The sequence below is a fragment of the Conger conger genome, chromosome 15 (genome assembly GCF_963514075.1).
Source record: "Conger conger chromosome 15, fConCon1.1, whole genome shotgun sequence".
Classification (NCBI taxonomy): domain Eukaryota; kingdom Metazoa; phylum Chordata; class Actinopteri; order Anguilliformes; family Congridae; genus Conger; species Conger conger.
The window spans coordinates 15,160,397-15,174,971 of NC_083774.1; positions in this window are offsets into that span (position 1 = coordinate 15,160,397).

Genomic DNA, 14,575 nt, shown 5'->3' on the forward strand with positions numbered 1-14,575 from the left:
GCTTCAAATTCAGCACTAAAATCACTGCTTTCTGGTTTCTGGTTTCATAATGACATATCACAATGTATGTTACATTCTCATTTATAAAGTTTCGGCTAATTAAGGGACAGAATGGAATTTGAGGGGGTTCTGTGGGTTATTTATTGTGGGTTGTGGGCAATTTTCTCAGTGTGACGTGTAATGGATTTATAACTGAATGATAGACCAGTATTTGAAGATTCCAAATCTGCGCTGCTCTCATTTTTGACCAAAATTTAATCTGACACAGTTTTTTAAGTATTCTGTAAAACTGAGAACTGTGCTATGTTACCCCCCTTGGCCACACTGTGTCACATATTTCCGATGAAGACAGTGACAACACCTTTGACAACACAATAGAGGGCATTTTCAATGACGTGACCCCATTTTATGTCGGTGAGCATCGAAAGACATTCTGAAAATATTTTATTATTTAGTTTGCTTATAAATAAGCAGCTGGCCTGCTTTTTAATAATAAATTGCATGTGAAATGATTGAATGTGTTTGACTTGTTGATGGGGATTCAGTATTTGACCAAAACTTCAATCGCTGGACGTCAATGAATATATTGATATAAAAGATGGTATATATGTGATTATTTTACCTATTTTATTTTTATGATCTTCTTGACTGTCTGAGGATGACTGCAAGGAGAGGGAGTTTGGGACAGAGGTGGGAGGGAAGTGCAAACTTTTTTCAGGATAAAAAGTGTTGTATAGTTTAGTACGCAGCATTTTATCTTAATATCATTTACTTTCAATGTGTCCTTTTGTCTCCAAATGTCCTTTTTGGAAAACTGCCTAGACATAGATTAAAAAAACAATGCAGAATACTAATTTTTGGTGATATTGTCTTCAAAGGGGATTTGTCCAGTGTTGTGACTTGGCTCCATTGTGTTTCTAAGTGCACAAGCCACAGCTACAATAATCTGTATCCAGTCAAAAACAGAAAATCTTTTCTGTCAGAAAAAAAAGAAATCCACTTTCACTGTGTTTGAGCTTCTGTTACTTTGTTTCAGTGATATTTGGACTCTTGGAAAATAAACCCCAAAGGGTCACTTTTCAGAAAAGACCAGGACTATGCCTATAGTGAAAAGGGTTAAAAATTGCTATTTTATTTTGGGTATGTCGTTTTTAAACGTGTGTCAAGAAAAGCGGTGCTACTTAATATGTATGCTTAATGCTTAATACGAATAAATGAGAGCATGCTAGCTGGATAAATTTGGCGTGGCACCTGGGGTAGCCAATCAGATTTCAGGGGTAGCCAGTGCCCCTCGGCCTTCCCTCTGGTTCCACCACTGATGGAGAAGAAAGAGGGGGAGAGATGCATCAAAAGAGGAAGGGAAGAAATTGAAAGGGAGAAACAGACAGGGAGAGAGAGATGCATAGAAACAGGACTGGAAGAATATGGAGGGAGGCAGAAAGAGAGATAAATGGGCAGAGAGGGAGGGAGGGGCAGGGGCAGTGCCACCAGCTCCCTGTGTTCTGTCACCCGTGTGGAGGAGAAGCTATCCCTGGCCTGTCTCAGGCCTGCGGCCCAACGGAGGGACGTCCTGACTTGAGGGAGGACAGATGGTGATGCCAAAGTGTGGGGAGGAAAAAAAAAAGCACAAACTTTATTTATTTAATTAAACGTAATTAATTCATTTATTTCCGCGCTTATCGGTCCCCCTAACCTTGAAGCGGGCGGCGGTACGAGACGGGGCATGACGGAGAGCTGTTTTTCACTCTCGGTGACGGCGCCTGTCATCCATCCCTCTGATGCGGACCCGGCATCCTTTATTTGAGCTTCACACCTGAAGATGGATCCCCCTCTTGCTTCTCAGGGCTTGTATTTATCTCCCTGCCCCTCTCTCTCCCTCTGTGGCATTCCTTTCTCTGTGGTACCAGGTGTGCCATTGTCAATCTGCGGAGACCGTTAGGGGATTCGGGCCTGGCGCCCGGACAAGACCTACGGGGGTTTGCTCCATCTCTGTCTGGTGTGGTGGGAGCAATCTAGCACCTGTCTGAGTGTGCGAGCGCGGGGACGATTTGTGCCTTTTTACTGCATTTATCAGAAGAAAAGGAATCACAGTGGGTTTTACTATGCAGACAGCCTGGTCTGAAAAACAGCTAAACCTCTTGACCACGTCTGCATGTTTGTATGCATTTAGTTGCTGCCACTTGATTGACTAAATATTTGCATTAACAAGCTGGTGTACAGGTCTTCATAATAACGTGATCACTGAGTGTATATCATACTATCTACTATCATTTTCATTAAGGTAATCCCCTCCCCCCAAACGATAAAAGGCTTTTCAGACCCCTAAAAGATGCATTATTACAGAAACATATTAATTATTTACACTTTAAATGATGTGATAATTGTAAATGGTGGCGATGGCAGTGTGGCAGAATTTCTGTGAATTCTGTTCACAGAAAATAGGTCTGGTTCTGTCGATGAAGTCAAGGTTCTTTGTCATGCCCTGGATTGGTAATCGACCCAGATAAAGGCCCACGCTAAAACATTGTCTGCTTCATCGCTTCATATATTAACATGAAGGAACCAAAGAGGACCCATCAGTCAATATTTTAAGAATCACTTTTATCTTTGATTATTTGATCAATACCTGCAGGACAAGGGTTGCATATGTAAACACAGGGCAGAAGGGGGATCGAATGGTTGAGAGGAAGTTTCAGCAAGGAAAGTGGAACATTCTGACTCTCCAGTTCTTGGCTAAGAAGGGGCTCCAAGAACAATCAATATTCAATTCTCATCTTTTCTGCAGGCATGTGGAATTAAATATTTAGTTAATGTTCTCAGCTATTCTCTGAAAATGACGATTGCTTCTTTTTTTCCCCTTTTTTTTTAAGCAGAGCACTCATGAGCACGCATGGCAAATAAAACCTTTGATTGAAAAAGACGATTTGATGAACACAATGAACAGTTTGATTCGATGAACAAGATCGATTCGCCAAGCTACCAAATACATCACGTCGACACAACGCCGCAAGCTACACACCCCGCCTTCCCTTTGGACTCTGTATTCATGGGAGTATCCAGGAGTCAGGTAGAAAGACAACTGTAATGAAATATGGCTGAGTTGGAACCCTTGAATCCGTGTGTGGGGTGTTATGTCTCTCGTCTGGTTGGTTGTTTTTTTCTATTAGTTGTTGTTGCAGTTTGGCAGCTGCAGAGACCCTGGCTGTGTAACGTAAGTCAAGCCTGTTCTTCAGTAGAAAAGTAGAAAAACGACTATATAAAAGTAGAGCCTAACCGATATGGGCTTTTTGAGACCGATACCAATTTCAGAGGCAGAGAATTAACTTGTCACCAATATGGCAGCCGGTATAGTGAACCTTTGAGCTAGACATGAAAATAGAGTTTATTCTGTGTGGATTGTGCACATATTTTGCGCTGATTTGACTATGCAAGGTAAGGTACTCAGAAAGTTGATTTCATATGTAAAACCCAACGCTAACCCAACGACGGAATTTAGCGAGGGCTGAAGGTATCAGCGTGCTCGTCCTTCTGGTGTTGCTGAAAGAATACTAATAGGGTTAAAAAGTAGTGGCCCCTATGCAGACAGTCTAGATCAGCCAATAAACAAACCACGATACAAAGGCAGTAGTACCACTCTGCCTTCCGCTCTTTACTGGTCCGGGGCTGACCCAGAATCTCCACAATAGGGCCAATAGATTTACCTTCGTTTATCTGACTCCATTTTAGAATAATAATTTAGATTAGTTATCCACATTAGTGGATGTCGTATTTATAATTTTGACTTGATCGCTATAGGAATCCTGTACTGAGAAGAACTCGCTGAACAATCCTCTGCTGGTACCACCGCATGTCACATCGCGCGTAATGTGCACGTCTCACGAACTGACTAGCTATCTGTAGTCATTACAGAGGTCGCAGGAATAGCTACTCTCGGGTATATCTGTTTACAGCCTAGGGACCCAAGCAGACCAACATAGCTACGGCTGTGCTCGACATGAATGAACTACCAAGCGGAGGCGAGGGATTTACCAACATAGGTCTACGGGTGCTATACGCCGTGATACAGTAAGTGGAAATAATCATCCTCCCTAGACCAGTTCGAGGGGGTAAACCACGCATTCCCTGTGTAACATTAAGTGTCAGTAAGCGAAACCAAACAGATCAAGTTTTAACAATTTTATTTTACCAGGCAGGTTACATACACGTAATTGCATACTAGTTCCAAATAAAAACATTGCAATGCAAACCAAATTACGGAGTCTTAAACGTCATACCTGGTAATAAAAGCTACATACGGGAGTCTGGCTACAGACACCCTGTACGTAGAAACTACGTGCACGGAGTGCACGGGAGGCTGATTGCATTCTCCCAGATTGCTTAGTTTGCTGTCCTTAAATCCAAATTGTGGCCTTTGATGTTAATCTTAGAAATGAGTCACCCATCTGTAATTTGGAGCCACGCCTCCCCAGGAAGCGCAGGGGGGTTGAGGCACATGGCTTTCACTGGGGCAGAGCTCCACACAGCTTCTCCTGGTTCCTGGTTATGACGTACAGGGTTTGCTGTTGCAGAAATAAAACCATTGCACCAGTCGCACTGAAACAATCAGAATAATACCAAACATGAATATTATCTAAACTGACTTTGTCATGAAACATCCAATGCTGTACACATCATTTAGTGACTGAGTAAAGAGGGAGAGAACAATGAAGGGGGGTTCAGGAGAAGGTCAGGGCCTAACAGGCCGTGCCCTCTGAAACCTTCCAGTGCCGTAAAGAATGTTGCCCTGTCGTAAGAGTTTTACGACTGGAGACCTGAGTCTTCCCCCACAGGCTCCTGCCCGTATGGGTGTGGAGATAAGGGGGGGGTTCATGATGCATGCTCCTAAATTACTTTACAGCCACATATTCCACAATACCAGAGGAAGCCAGCAAGCTGACCAGCCCTGAGTGATAATGCCAGATTTCGGCCTTACAGATTCCTCTCTTGACCCCATGGGGCAAACATAACACACTCCCAAGGGGTCACTATGAAGGCCGTGGCTGTGTATATAATTCCCTGCGGCTTGGGGTCTCAGTCCCGACATTGTCGGCAGCTGCAGGGGCTGAGCACCAAAGCAGCATGGGTAAAGGAGCTTAATAGGAGGATGATAATTTTGGTGATGACGGACCCTCGGAACACCCAGTCCCACCAGTCCCACCATGTGTAGGCGTCTTGAGCAGAGCTGGTAAAGGAGCCAGCCCTGGACGACCTGTTGCACCAGGTCCATTAGGTCAGTCAGAGACCACGCACACTGTCCAAAAGAGTGTCTTTCCACCACAGAGAGACGTCCACCTCCAGCGGAATTCTCCTCAGAACGCAGATCTGACCCCTTGTGAAGTCCTCAATCACTTCCAGTTGGTGAAGTGACTTGCTGGACAGGTCAGACCTCCACCTGTGAAGGAACTCATCTCGCTGGTGACGTACTACTGTGGGTGAGACACCTGGATGATTTCAGCATGGCCATCCAAAAACTGAACACCTCTGGTGTCATAATGGGAAAAAGATGGTTACGCATATAGATCATAGCAGGATGTTTCATGACAATCAGTGCGAGTGGTGAATATGGCTTCTATGCCCCTTATAGTGATATCCACCAATATGGTGATTGATATACCTGATTCTGCACTACTATGCGAGTTGAGCATATGGTAGTGGAATTTGGATAGACCAGGTTTGGGTAAATCAAAAGAAAGAAAACTAAGAATCCGATACAACCGGTACAGTTATTTACAACAAACATATAAACATTACATACATACATAAATGCTGTGGGTAATGAATATTTTCCCTTTGTTCTGACACAATTTACCTATGCCAGTCTAAGGCTTCAATGAGCTCCCTTACAACGTGACTAGGAGACGTGTGCAGACAAAGGTCCAGAATATCTTGTATGATAGCAGTAAGCAAATCCTCAGCATATGTTCTGCAGGCTAAGTCAAGCTCGATGGTACGGGTCTGATGAAAAAGGAAATGGCTGATAGAATTGAAGCGCCTGCGCTCCAATTCTTACTGATTGGAATATATTTTTATTGACAATTGATTATGTTTGAAACCAGTGATCAGCTGGTTTACCAAACATGCTGAAAATTAGGATTATCAATTATCCTATAAATATTTGGACGACAAGTCTAAATACTCAGAAACTAAATCATCGAGCCGCGCCTATAGCCATGCATACATTTGTAGAACACTGCAGTATGTTGCATACAGAATGCTAACAGAACACTGGAAAGTATATAGCTCACCTGCACCATTACAAGATTTATAATTCAGTTATTTTACTTTTTAAAAATAAACATTTATTCGGGGTGAATATCTGCATAAATCCAGATATCCAATCAAGAATTGATCCTAAACAAAGAGATCAAAACATAACAAATTATACAGTTCATTTGGAGTGCAGGTTCACTGTTCTAAAGACAAGTGACATAATAGGTGACAGACAAAGTGGGGGAGGAAAAACAACAATCAAGGAGACAACAGTGGAGAGCTAGGAGGGAATGACCCATAAGCCAGTCTTTGCCAAAAATGACCCCCCTTATGAAGTTTTAATGCCCCGGGAATAAAACAAGAGAAGAAATTGCTTCTACTCATTATTTTTAAATTTGCTTAAGCATTTTCCATTTGGAACACCTTCTTCCAAAATATAAGCCAATTTATTTCCCCTAGGTTATAAATACCTCTCTGGTCGCAAACGTCTTCCCCAGCAGTGACAGATAATGCTGGCCACTGTTAGGTCAGTAAACTTTAAGGGTTAATTTTTGTCATTGACTGGTTTATCTGTGGTCTAGGAAATATTTTAATATATATATTTTGTGTTAGTGGGAGAAACCACACAAACATACAATTAGATTTAGGTACACACATGCCTCAGTTAATCTAACTGGCACCCAAGTAAGTATGTTAGTTTTCCTAACATTTCCTAAATGGCATGCAAAGACGTGCAGTATACCGTATTATAATATAAATCCTCTGCATTCACAGTGGTGGAGTTAAATCACACAAAGTGAAACAGAGGAAACAATATGGTGCACCAAGATGCACTATACGTTTGGCCTATGCCTATATATAATTAAATTTATCCAATAGGACAAATTATATAATCAGGGATTTCATCCTGTTTTACTACAGATGTATCCCCCCTAGGGCAAAGCCTATGTGACATCTATTACAGAGCATTTGGTAGATTTAATTTTACACATGTCTATACCAAATGTCTCACAAACTATAGCCTATGTATTTAATTACAAGTATACAACTGTTACTGATACAGGTAGCACAGGCCAGAGGACTCAGTTTCCAGCAGCTCAGAAAGACAGAAATTCTGTGAGGCGACACCCGACACCAGTCTCAGAGGTCTCGCATAGGCCCCACATGCAGCTGATTCCCCAACCTTGTAGCAGCGCATCAGAGGGGTGGAGACTTGTATCTGCTGTGGCACCCAGCGGCCCTGTGACGTAACATCAGGCCCAGTACACAGAGGTATAGTGACCACCGGTACAGGCCTCCCAAACTCTGTTTCTAGAGCTGGAACGTAAAACCTAGGCTATGCTCCTGACTCAGCAGTCAGTCGCAACTTATAATTATACACTTAAATAAGATGAAGAAGCTTGCCACCTTTAACAGAGCTCAAACTTACTCCACAAGTAATATTATATATATGTGCATGTTGTCATGTTGCACATCTACGGGCAGCCATCAAAAATACTACTCATATACTTCCAATTGCGACATGCTTGTTTCTAAAACCGTTCCTACTGTAGCCTATTTGCTGTTTAAGCTAATAGTCACAGTAACACAGCACAGTTACAAAAACATGCATACCACCATTTCTCTCTCTCTGCCCTCTACCATGATCGCGCTACGTACCCTGAGGGGTAGTAACCTGCAAATATGGCTGGTTTCTACGGTCCCAGTCCTGTCCAGGATATGTCGATCCCCTACACAGTATTCATGCAGCAAAATAACACAACTTTCCCTAACATTACTGATAGAAAGAAACCATGCTACTCACCACACCAAGGATCGCAAAACCAGATGGAAGGAAAACCACACACCCGGGGTAACGGGTATCATGCCGGGTTGCACAACACCACCAGAAGGAGCAAACTTCAGACACCTCATCCCTTGTAAACCTCAAATCTTACACGGATGAAAGCAGATCACGTCGGCAGACGAATCTGACATGAATGGAATTAGATCACGTCGGGGTCACCAACTGTAAAACCCAACGCTAACCCAACGACGGAATTTAGCGAGGGCTGAAGGTATCAGCGTGCTCGTCCTTCTGGTGTTGCTGAAAGAATACTAATAGGGTTAAAAAGTAGTGGCCCCTATGCAGACAGTCTAGATCAGCCAATAAACAAACCACGATACAAAGGCAGTAGTACCACTCTGCCTTCCGCTCTTTACTGGTCCGGGGCTGACCCAGAATCTCCACAATAGGGCCAATAGATTTACCTTCGTTTATCTGACTCCATTTTAGAATAATAATTTAGATTAGTTATCCACATTAGTGGATGTCGTATTTATAATTTTGACTTGATCGCTATAGGAATCCTGTACTGAGAAGAACTCGCTGAACAATCCTCTGCTGGTACCACCGCATGTCACATCGCGCGTAATGTGCACGTCTCACGAACTGACTAGCTATCTGTAGTCATTACAGAGGTCGCAGGAATAGCTACTCTCGGGTATATCTGTTTACAGCCTAGGGACCCAAGCAGACCAACATAGCTACGGCTGTGCTCGACATGAATGAACTACCAAGCGGAGGCGAGGGATTTACCAACATAGGTCTACGGGTGCTATACGCCGTGATACAGTAAGTGGAAATAATCATCCTCCCTAGACCAGTTCGAGGGGGTAAACCACGCATTCCCTGTGTAACATTAAGTGTCAGTAAGCGAAACCAAACAGATCAAGTTTTAACAATTTTATTTTACCAGGCAGGTTACATACACGTAATTGCATACTAGTTCCAAATAAAAACATTGCAATGCAAACCAAATTACGGAGTCTTAAACGTCATACCTGGTAATAAAAGCTACATACGGGAGTCTGGCTACAGACACCCTGTACGTAGAAACTACGTGCACGGAGTGCACGGGAGGCTGATTGCATTCTCCCAGATTGCTTAGTTTGCTGTCCTTAAATCCAAATTGTGGCCTTTGATGTTAATCTTAGAAATGAGTCACCCATCTGTAATTTGGAGCCACGCCTCCCCAGGAAGCGCAGGGGGGTTGAGGCACATGGCTTTCACTGGGGCAGAGCTCCACACAGCTTCTCCTGGTTCCTGGTTATGACGTACAGGGTTTGCTGTTGCAGAAATAAAACCATTGCACCAGTCGCACTGAAACAATCAGAATAATACCAAACATGAATATTATCTAAACTGACTTTGTCATGAAACATCCAATGCTGTACACATCATTTAGTGACTGAGTAAAGAGGGAGAGAACAATGAAGGGGGGTTCAGGAGAAGGTCAGGGCCTAACAGGCCGTGCCCTCTGAAACCTTCCAGTGCCGTAAAGAATGTTGCCCTGTCGTAAGAGTTTTACGACTGGAGACCTGAGTCTTCCCCCACAGGCTCCTGCCCGTATGGGTGTGGAGATAAGGGGGGGGTTCATGATGCATGCTCCTAAATTACTTTACAGCCACATATTCCACAATACCAGAGGAAGCCAGCAAGCTGACCAGCCCTGAGTGATAATGCCAGATTTCGGCCTTACACATAAAAAAATTACTTTTTCAGAATATTTTGATATTAACATTATACCAACCAATTTTACATTGAACACTGTGGCCATTGAACATTGTGCCCTAACGAGCAGAAAGATACTTAATTCAAGTATCCTGATCTTGATTACTAACCATTAATACTGCCAGGCAATTAGTGTTTAACAATACACAGTAAAACAAGAAGCAGTGTTCCCCTGCATTTGCCTCTGTTGAGGAGCTAATCATGTCCTCATACCTGATGTTTCCTGTTGTGCTAAAAACTGTCTTTGAGATGATATGGAAAACTCTTCACAAAAGTCAGAATTTGAATCTGTTTTGAAATACATTTAATCAAGGCTATGAATAAGAGAAAATGAGCAAAGGTCCAGCCTGCTGACTCCAGTAATCTGTGATAAACAAGCAGAGAACCATCTGAAAATGTTCTGAATCTGCCAGCGGGCCATCGGGAAACCAATGAGCAAAAATGCCAGTGAACTACTGCCTGTTTCAGCCATTACCTTTGGCTCCAATGGAGCACTTGTGGATTGCCTAAGTATAAGTTATACTATGTATACGAACAAATGCAACGTATTTACAATAGTATATCTCAACAGTTTTTCTCGACCACACCCATATAATTATTATGTCATAGTCACTGTCATACTGTGTTAGACAGTCAGATTGGACAGCCAGAAGGAATGCTAAAACCTTTTCTTTTTTTCTTTTTTTTTACAATTTGTTGGGTTTTGACTGGTGTTGATCAAGATGGAGGGGATAGAGAAGAAACTTGGAAGCAATAGGAAATGTGTGTGTCTTTGAAAGATGATCAAAAGTCGGCTAACTTATGGCAAGAGATAAATATCTCTAAATATGTCCGTACTGGAGTACAAAGCTGGGAATGTTTATATTTTGTTCTCTACCTTTGACACTTACAGTACAGTGATTGATAAAGGTGATAACGCAGTGACAACAAAAAACAGACACGTGCATATTATTGAACAGGTGATAGGTGCTTGCCGAATGCATGATTTAGGGACGGGTGCAGCTAATGAAGTCCTTGAACCTGTTGGCTGACATCATAAAACATTTGAAACGTGTGTCTTCATCCAGCATTTGCTTTACTCGAACATACTCTTTCCCTTTTTTCTTCTACACTATATATGTGTTGCCCAAAAATGCTAATAGCAGCCTTGTATATTGGTCAGCCGATATATCGATTGGGTTCTAGGCCTACATAAAACTTCTGTGTCATTAATCAAAGGAAGTTAAATTTCATTAGGTTTTTTGTACTATCCAGAAATCATAGTATTTTTATATAAATCTTAGTTTTCTTCTGTAAGTTTCTGAAGGCATGGTAGCTGTAACTGCACTATTTTAGCCCCGCAGACGTGTAAAATCCCATAAAAGCAAAAACAACGACCTGCATTTCTTTTGCAAAGCAATATTTTTTGGCAGTAAAGTGATGGTACAGCAGCTAAAAGCAACAGCGATAATTCATCAAAGCAAAGACTGAACAATACTGCCAGGGACAAAATCATTTAGCAAAATGGGAGAACCACACCACCGAAGAATGTGTACAGTGAAGCTTTAAAACCAAATGGCCCACTAGTTCACAAGGATGTTAGTGCCGCCATACTATTCCTGTAATCTGTTCTACGCACAAGCATGTATTAAAAATGTATGCACCTAAACCAAAGGAGAAAAACTGTGGAACAGTATTTGCATGGAACAGCAGTAGTTTCCCCTGTGTTGAGAGTATATAACAGCATAATTCCCTTCTGAAATGAACTACTTTAGCTGGTTGGATATGGCACAGGATCAGACGCATATACTACACTGTAGTAGAATGCTCAAATGCATTCAATTAAAAAATAAACTACTGCTATTGTTGTAGAGCTCGGCAGCTTGACATTTTAAGAATATTATTGTTTTTGCATCAAATATTTATGCCATTTTGAATAAGTGTTATGCAGACCAAGCTTAGTCTTGGCAAAACATGTGTGGGTGGATTTCATGAAGAGTTTTAGTGAAGAGTTTTACTGTAACAGTTTTACTAACGTTTACATCTGTAAACGGAGCTGCTAGGATGAGTGAGCATGAAGCCTGAGGGAATCCCACCCCGTCTCCAAAATATACGTTCACACACACACACTCACACACACACACACACACACACACACACTCTCTCACACACACACACACACACACACACACACACACACACACACACTCTCTCACACACACACACACACACACACAGACACTCATGCACACACACACTCACACACACACACACACACCCATGTAGACGCACACACACACACACACACACTCACACATACACACACACGCACACACACACACTCATGTACACGCACACACACACTCATGTACACATGCACGCACCACGCATAAGCAATAATGAAATACTGAGGGTAGGGTGAGATAATACACTCTTGGTGATGCAGATATTTGCTGGAGAGAGAGAGAGAGAGAGAGAGAGAGAGAGAGAGAGAGAGAGAGAGAGAGAGAGAGAGAGAGAGAGATGAGAGAGAGAGAGAGAGAGAGAGAGAGAGAGAGAGAGAGAGAGAGAGAGAGAGGAGAGAGAGAGATGAGAGAGAGAGAGAGAGGAGAGAGAGAGAGAGAGAGAGAGAGAGAGAGAGAGAGAGAGGAGAGAATTGTAGCTTCACACATATTTGGTATCAGTATGAGATATTTTCTCATCACTACCTATACTACAAGGTACCTGTGACCTCGGCAACAACAGCAGTCTCACAGGAAGTCCCCTGGTCCCCAGACTGTTCACACCACAGACAAGGCTCCTATTTTTCCCTGTGTGCTGCTTGTTCACATATTACAAGCAAATGTAACTTCTGGAAGAAACCCAAATAACACATTTAACCAAACTAAAACAAGTACTCCAACAACAAAAACCCTCACTTGAGTAAAATAATAGACTTCAAAACAGTAGTTCTAACTTCCCCTCTTCATTCACTGTACATAGACATGTCTCCACTCAGCAAATCCCCCAGAAACCATGAACACAATTCAACGACATCAGAAATGCCAACTCAAACCCCGTAGAACCTGTTTAGGGCCCAATGAACCAGACATTGTGTTCCGCCAAGTCAGCCAAATGGCTGTATTTGCCTTTCCCAGAAAGACATTAAGTAGCACCACTTCTTTCTGTTTTGAGATATTGTACTTGTGGCCCAATAAATAATGTGTGAGAATACCCACCACCCAACACCATGTACCACTCTCTAAAAACAAGATTACTTCCAAATGTGCACACTCAACAAAAACATGAAACACTGTTTCTGATTCCCCACAAAAATAGTACACCTCCCCCACTTGTTAATCCAGGTGTGCCTTGTGTCTGTTCGTGGACAAAGACACAATCTTCCACTGCAGATCACCTTATCTTTTATCAATGGGGACCTGCCAGCTACCTTTCTGGAAAAAGCCTGGCCCTAAAATGTCTGTCCACCTAGATTATTTAACACCCTGGAGAGCACAAAGGTTTTGCATATGCCACTGTGCTGAAGCAGCGAAGTTGTTTATAAGCAGAACTCTTCCCCGATGGTAGCATCCACATTACATCCAGACCTGGCACACACCTTCTCCATTAACCATTAACTTTTTCCCCCACAAAATTAGCTGTGCCCAAAACTTAACATTTAATCCCCCAATCACCAAGCCCAAAAGTCTTTAATGTTTTGTAGTGGTAGCTGTGGATTATTCTGTCAAAAGTTTCTCCTGATCCAAGGACAGCAACCCGACATTTACCCCATGCGGCCTGTATTCGCTTCAAACCTGTCTATCATAATGTTAAAGAAACATCTCACAATTCACCCCCAAAAATGCTAACAAAGATTGTCATTTTGAATGCCGTCCATTCCAGGTGCACAGCCTGAAGACAAATTATTTACCATTTCAGTCCCCTCCCCATGGCATCTCACTGCTGTGAAAATAATAACGGAAGCGCCAGCAAAAGTTACGTTCGAGCCTTCCCCTACGAAGAGTTTAAATTTTAAAGCGATCAATTCTCTGCGTCTCTGTAGGGTCTGATGCCTCGACTTCTCCTGGAGAGCGCGAGCGGTGCTTTATTCCGCTCCGAGTTAAAAAAGAAAGCAGCTGGAACATCCGTATCGTGTGTGGCCATGAAACGCGACCTCGGCATGACCCTTTTTGTCTGTTCCCACAAAAACTCCCCCTTTACTCTAAAAGTGCTGCACAAACCAGAGTCTTCCTTTTGTAAAAGTTATAAAATCTCCTGTTCTAACCTCTGCACAGCAGCGTGAAGTGTACTGCTGAGTATAAACCCTGTTTACTGAATGTTTACAGTCGGATTTGATAGGATTGCTACCCCAGCACATTTCTGCCATGCCTGAGAACACGTTACCCTTCCCCCCATGACCCCCAGTCTACCCCATTCTCAGTATCGCTATGTTTTTCTTGACATGACATTTAGCTTTTTAAGCCAAAGCACCTCTGATAATATGCCAGTTTTACCCATATCCCTGAAACCATTCAACTCAATTTAGAGAGCGAGACTGGAACCCACCAAGAAAACGGCACCAAGCAATATTGTGATTCACAGCCATATGCATTTATTTGTTAAATCATTTTGTGCAATATAAACATTTCAGAACATTTCTCCTCCTGCATTGCTGTCACGCACATTTTTAACTGAAGCTGTTTCTGTTTAGAGAGAACATGAACTCCCATCTCTCCCTGTGCCCAAATTGCTGACGCCACAAATCTTTCCAGGCCAGGAAAGAAACCATGTAATGTCTCATCTAAAAAAGTTTAT